The following is a 7,184-nucleotide window of genomic DNA, read 5'->3' as shown; positions in this document are numbered from 1 at the left end:
AACCTAAAACTAGTGATAATATAATTTGACACTTAAATAAAATATATATCAAAATAAGTCACGTCTAAAGCATTAGAATAGGAAATTAAGATATTGCATGATTAATGGGGTTAATCGGCCCTTTTCAATCAGATACACATACACTCAATAATTTAAATATATATTGATTGATTGCAATAATTGTTTCAAAGCAGAAGACGAAGACCCAACTAACAAATCATATATAAAAATGGTTAATATTTATACAACTAACAATAGTTTGGACCATGTATAAATAAATAATAATTTGATCTTCACAACATGCATAATGCATTGATAGATTAAAAATATGCGTCTCGTATTTAGAGCCGCCAAATTGGAATGGTGGTCTCTCCTAAAGTGTAAAAGTTTGTAGATAAAATGAAATAATGGTAGATAGTCAGTAGGACAAGTGAGCCAATAACTTTTTGCAAATCTTGGACTATAAATAAGAAGCAAGGCCGACCCTGGAAGAGTATCACCTACTGAAGAGAACTCCAGCATAACTTGTCTCTGTAGGTTTTTCTTTTTAATTTCTAACGAGCTTTAGGATTTTGTCATTAATTCTTTCTATGTTTAGTTTACATAAATCTCACAATACTCTTTACATTTGCAGGTTAATCATATCTATCAACAACATGGGTGCAGGTGGTAGGATGTCAAACGATCCATTTGATGGTAAAAAGATCCTGGAACGTGTCCCAGTTGATCCGCCGTTTTCATTAAGTGATTTAAAGAAAGCGATCCCTGCCCATTGCTTCAAACGATCCGTTATCCGTTCATCTTACTATGTTGTTCACGATCTGATTGTTGCCTACGTTTTCTACTTCCTTGCGAATACATATATTCCTTTTCTTCCAGCTCCTTTGGCTTACTTAGCTTGGCCAGTTTACTGGTTCTGTCAAGCAAGCATCCTCACTGGCTTATGGGTCATCGGTCATGAATGCGGTCACCATGCATTTAGCGAATACCAATTAATTGATGACATTGTTGGCTTCATCCTCCACTCAGCTCTCATGACACCTTATTTCTCATGGAAATATAGCCATCGAAATCACCATGCCAACACAAATTCGCTCGATAATGATGAAGTTTACATTCCTAAACGCAAGTCTAAAGTCAGGTGGTACTCAAAACTTCTTAACAACCCACCTGGTCGACTGTTCACTTTGGTTTTTAGGTTCACCCTAGGATTTCCTTTATACCTCTTAACTAATATTTCTGGCAAGAAATATGGAAGGTTTGCCAACCACTTTGATCCCATGAGTCCAATTTTCACCGAGCGTGAGCGAATCCAGGTCCTGTTATCAGATCTTGGTCTTCTTGCCGTCTTTTATGCAATCAAGATTGCTGTAACAACAAAAGGAGCTGCTTGGGTAGCCTGTATATATGGAGTTCCAGTGGTAGGAGTGCATGTGTTTTTCGTTATCATAACGTATTTGCACCACACCCATCTGTCTTTGCCCCATTATGATTCAAGTGAATGGAACTGGATCAGAGGGGCATTGTCAACAATTGACAGGGACTTTGGATTCCTGAATAGGGTTTTCCATGACGTTACACACACTCACGTATTGCATCATCTGATTTCGTACATTCCACATTATCATGCAAAGGAGGCAAGGGATGCTATCATTCCAGTTTTGGGTGAGTACTATAAGATCGATAGGACTCCAATCTTTAAAGCAATGTGGAGAGAGGCTAAAGAATGCATCTATATCGAACCTGATGAAGACAACAAACACAAAGGTGTATTTTGGTACCATAAAATGTGACCAATTTCTGATATCATTTACTTTTGAAATTATTATATGTACCGTATGTTGGAAAACATTCCAATTATCTATGTCCACCGACCGTTTGTATAATAAAATAAGTTCATAGTTTACTATTTATATCCAAAGGTTTGATTAAATGATTAATCAAAAATTTTAAAATGATCCCAATCGTTTTCACCAACATTCACATATGGATCCCCGTCTTATATTGTAGACTGTACGAGTTAATTACCAATCGTTTTCACCAACATTCGCATATGGATCCCCTGTCTTATATTATAGACTGTACGAGTTAATTATTATTACAAGAGAAATTAAATATCTTCATATTTTTTTTCCCCACAAATCATTCTATCCAATTAAATGGTACTGACATGTATAAGATTTAATGCTCATTTATTGATATTTTAGTATATTAATGTGACAAATGTTATCATTTAAATGGATAGAAAGATTCGTAAGAATAAAAAATAAAAAGTTAGAAAATATTTAATTTCTCTTATCACAAAATGAATATTACAAGGGCTAATGTCATAAAAACCCTCAAATTTTCAAGAAATGTTCGGTTATATCCTAAGTCCATTTTTATGTCCATAAAAACCACACATTTAGGCAAAAATTATCATATTTGCCCTCTTTTCCGATTTTACCCTTCTATGGCATTAGGGGATGTTTGGTTATAGACTAAGCTCAAATCCGAATATTTGATTGTAGCTCAAATCCGACATAACTAAGCTCTCAAACTTTCACAAACCACCAAAAACTAAATATCCAGTTAACAGATTTCGGCTAAGCTTAAAGTATTTTACAGTTTCAGAAATCCCAGGTAAGAACTTCCCATCTTGATTTTAAGAAGATAAGAATTTCCACTAAGATCAACATGAATGGAAGTTGTAAAAAGCATGAATTCAAGATCGAAATCACCTTCGAGCATATTTCCATGGAGATCAAGAACTTCAAGTGCTATCATGTCCTGAAAACCTTTTGGGATTTTCTTTGTGAGCGTGTTCATGGAGAGATTTGGATAAACAAGGTTGTTTAGCGTTGTAATGGATGGTGAAATTGGTCCCGAGATTAGGTTCCAACTTAAATCAAGAGATTTTAGGTTGCCCAGTTTTGAAATCCAATCGGGAATGGACCCTAAGAAGCTGTTTCCGACTAAAGACATATTCATTAAACTATTGACCTTACCGATATCAGGTGGGAGAGACGAATTGAAGAGATTATAGACATATTCACCTAATTTGTTTAGGAATTTTCCGATAATGGAGTTGTTGGATGTCGAAAAGGTTACCGATTTTGTGAGATTTGTGAATACATTCAAATCGATGACAGATGATAGAGACAGAGGATCGAGGACCACACCAACAAAATTACCATTATTGCACATGATTCCATTCAAGGAAGATGGGCAGCAACTGAAGTCGATTAACTCTTCATTCCAGGAAATAAGAACAAACCCAATTGGGTCATGCTTGATTTCTTTTTCAAACTCAAGTAATGCTAAAATATATTGGGAAGGAAGCTGAATCATAGCAGCAACAATACACAAAATCAGTAATACAACCCCAACCGTAATCATCGTCTTCATTGAAAAAAACCCAATGTAGCTCTAAACATTTATGAAAATTTAGATTAACAGCATTCACAAGCACAATACGCCTTGAAAGTAGGTTTTATTGCCTTTCTCAAATGGGTTGTCTGTAACCAAACGTCCCCTAATGCCATAGAAGGGTAAAATCGGAAAAGAGGACAAATATGACATTTTTTGCCCAAATGTGTGGTTTTTATGGACATAAAAATGGACTTAGGATATAACCGAACATTTCTTGAAAATTTGAGAGTTTTTATGACATTAGCCCATATTATAATACATCTTCGAATTATTATTATCACGGATATCACGCACTCATGATAAATAATTTGTTTACACACATCCGTTTTATACTTTTATTTCATTTGACGATTTGTTATGAAATATATACTTAATAACAAATTAATTCTCTATGATAAAGTTTAATATATAATATTTGGTAAATATAAACATATTTTTGATATCGTTTCATTTTTATCTATATTCGCAACCAACTTATATTCAACATATTTTATATTATGGGTCTCAAAATTTCTCATTGTTGGAAGGTAGATTTTATAAGCACAAAATATGACACCAAATGTATAATAGATTTAAATTTACGACATAATTAGATGTAATAATTTATAATTAACATGGTAAAATATATCTAGTCAAATATTATCAAAACTTGGGGACGTTACAAATTCATCCTTTTTAGAATAGATTTCGTTGTCGACTAACTAAATAACCGAGTGTAATGTTACCCTATCTCATTCTGGCGTTCCAATATCATATCAAGTATCCATCAATCTTATGACGTCACCATCAGGATTTTGACTAATTAGACTTTTTTTTTGGTTTGCGTAGTTTCCTAGTCTCTTCGTATAATATACTCGAGAGCTTTCCTATATATATATATATATATATATATATATATATATATATATATATATATATATATATATATATATATATATATATATATATATATATATATATATATAGACACACAACAAGAAATATAAGTATTAGAGGCGACAGTATTAGAGACGACATGACTTATTAGCGATGACATGTGACAACACGCGCATGTGGCTTCGCTAAAAGCTTCCTCTCGCTGCTAATGTGTCGTCTCTAATAACACACGTCGACGATCCGTGTGCTTTCGTCTAGAATCAATCTTGACCGTTCACTTTTCAACTGATCGAATGGACATGGTTCCTCCGTACGAATGAAATAGCGGCGACCCTAATAGAGACGCGGTCGTCGTCGCTACTAGTCACCAAAAAAGACGCGGGACCCGTTCCCTCCAACATGTCGCCCAAATTCCTAACCCGTCGCCGCAAATACCGTTGCCGCTAAAGGGATCGCCCATTTTACTCCAGCATCGTGTCTGAGAACAGGTGACAGCCCCATTTCATTCCTAATCCTACTCTCGGCGATTTTCCGGCGATTTACCACCACAACACCTCCTCCATTCGATTTTTCAGGCAACCACCACCACAAAAACCTCTCCTTTCTCCTTTCCACTTTACTCCTCCTCTCCCCCACTAGATTAGCCCGTTTTTCCGGCTGTGATAAGTTTTCCGGCGAGAAAACTTGCTTTTCTCCGGCATCTGCAGCGAAGGTATGTGCTCCTTTTCCTCGTTTCTCTTTCAATTTGTTTTCTGTAACAAACTTGTATGGTAATTTGGTATTTTGGTGGTTTGACAGCTTCTTCTCCGGTGAAACCACCTCATCTCCGGCGACATCACTTTTTCTCCGGCGACAACGAGAAATATAACCACACCATAGCGATTTTCCAGGTTTATTTTATTTTATTTTTCTGTTTTTAATGTGGTATATGAAATGTTGTGTATGTGTACTTGTATTTGTATGTGTATTTGTATATGAAATGTATATGTGTATATGAAAAAAATGTGTGTATAAATGTATTTGTATCTGAAATGTGTATGTATATGTGTATTTTTATATGAAATGTATGTGTATGCATGAAAAAATGTGTGTATAAGAGTAATTATATGTGAAATGTATGTATATGTGAAAAATCTATGTATATAGGTGTAGATATATGAAAAAATTTATGTGAAAAATATGTATGTTTATGGAATGTATGTATTTGTATATGAAATGTATATGTATATGTGTATATTTATATAAATATGTATGAATATGTGTGGATATGTATGTAAAATTGTATGTATATGTTTGTATATGTATGTAAAAGTGTCTATGTATGTGTATTTGTATGTGAAATGTATGTGTGTATATTGTATGTATATGATGTTATAATTGGAAATATGTATATGTATGTGTATGTGTATTGGAAAAATAAAAAATAGAAATAAGTTGATATTAAAACTAAAAACATGGAAAAATGTATATGTATGTGTATCTTGATTTTTTATAATTTTCTATCTAAGAGATAATAATGCAATCAATACAAACTATTAAAAAAACTATAAACATTAAACATGGGCCATTTAAAATTTACATCTCGAACAAAAATTTAGATTCCACCTATTACAAAAAAAAAAAAACATTACCAGCGACACCTTTAGGGACGACGTGCACTAATTGCGATGACACATAACTCCGGTGAAGGATTGCCGGAAGAACTCCGGCGGTGGTCGGAATCTCAATAGAGACGACGTCTATAGCGACGACACAGGAGTATTAGAGACGACACTTATTAGAGACGACATCATTTACGACGACAAACGAGTATTAGCTACGAGGTAATTGCGACGACCCTTTAGAGACGACATGTCGTCGCTAAAGGTATTAGCGACGACAAAAGGTCATCAATTGCGACGACTTATGTCGCCGCTAAAGGCTACAATTTTTGTTGTGATATATATATATATATATATATATATATATATATATATATATATATATATATACACACACACACACACACACACACACACACACACACACACACACACACACACACACAGAGAGAGAGAGAGAGAGAGATGAGGGTTCTGTGGAAAACACTTGATTAATGCAACACATGTTGGAACCTATGAAAACATGACAACACATCATGTTAGAGTAAACTATATAAATAACTTCTACGATACATTACTTATGAATAAAGAAAAATGAACATGTGTCACTTGATCATTGGTTCCAACGTATGTTGCCCTAGTTATGTGTAACGTACCAAAAATAAGACCCAAAATTTTTTATCTTTTAAATTAATAAAACCAGTATTTCCAAAACATCATTATATAAATCCAAATAAACAATTGTATCAATCACAATTTCTTATCAGAGTAAATCAAGAAAATGTGTAGCGAGGTGGTGTGTGTTCTGCAATCATCCCGGGCTCTTCCATTTGAAAAATCGGAGTATCTGAAACATAAATTGAAAACCATAAGCACAAGCTTAGTGAGTTCCCCAAGATACCACATACCAACAAAATAAATCACATACTGGGCCCCCGCCCGGTATCGAGTCTCACTCGGCTTCGGGCCCTGCCCGACATCAAGCCCCGCTCGGTTTACAAATATGTTAATCACCAGGCTCCGCCTGACATCGGGCCCTACCTGACATCGGTCCCCGCCCGATACATATAACCATATAAACATATAATCATACTAACACATACGATAATCACAAAGACAATAACATACATTACAGTTATCGAGCCCGGCCCGACATCGGGCCTTTCCCGGTAACATAAAAACACATACTGATAACTAGCATACAATATACTCATCAGGCCCCATCTGGCATCGGGCCTTGCCCGGTAATCATGTCATCACATAACACATGCAAGAGTCACACAAACATCTAGCATC

The 7,184-nt window shown here is 34.9% G+C and overlaps 1 pseudogene across 1 annotated transcript; it reads left to right on the top strand.

The window, feature by feature from the left end:
* Positions 1-420: 420 nt before the first annotated feature.
* Positions 421-1,913, top strand: LOC145136428 (delta(12) fatty acid desaturase DES8.11 pseudogene; annotated as a pseudogene). Its single transcript, XR_013720450.1, has 2 exons — positions 421-533; positions 635-1,913. The product of XR_013720450.1 is annotated as a delta(12) fatty acid desaturase DES8.11 pseudogene (transcript).
* Positions 1,914-7,184: the final 5,271 nt, after the last annotated feature.

The sequence above is a fragment of the Lactuca virosa genome, chromosome 9 (genome assembly GCF_052849685.1).
Source record: "Lactuca virosa cultivar CGN04683 chromosome 9, Lactuca_virosa_CGN04683_v6, whole genome shotgun sequence".
In the NCBI taxonomy this organism is placed as follows: domain Eukaryota; kingdom Viridiplantae; phylum Streptophyta; class Magnoliopsida; order Asterales; family Asteraceae; genus Lactuca; species Lactuca virosa.
The sequence above is the reverse complement of the archived record's forward strand: the minus strand, read 5'-3'. Positions and strand labels throughout refer to the sequence as shown.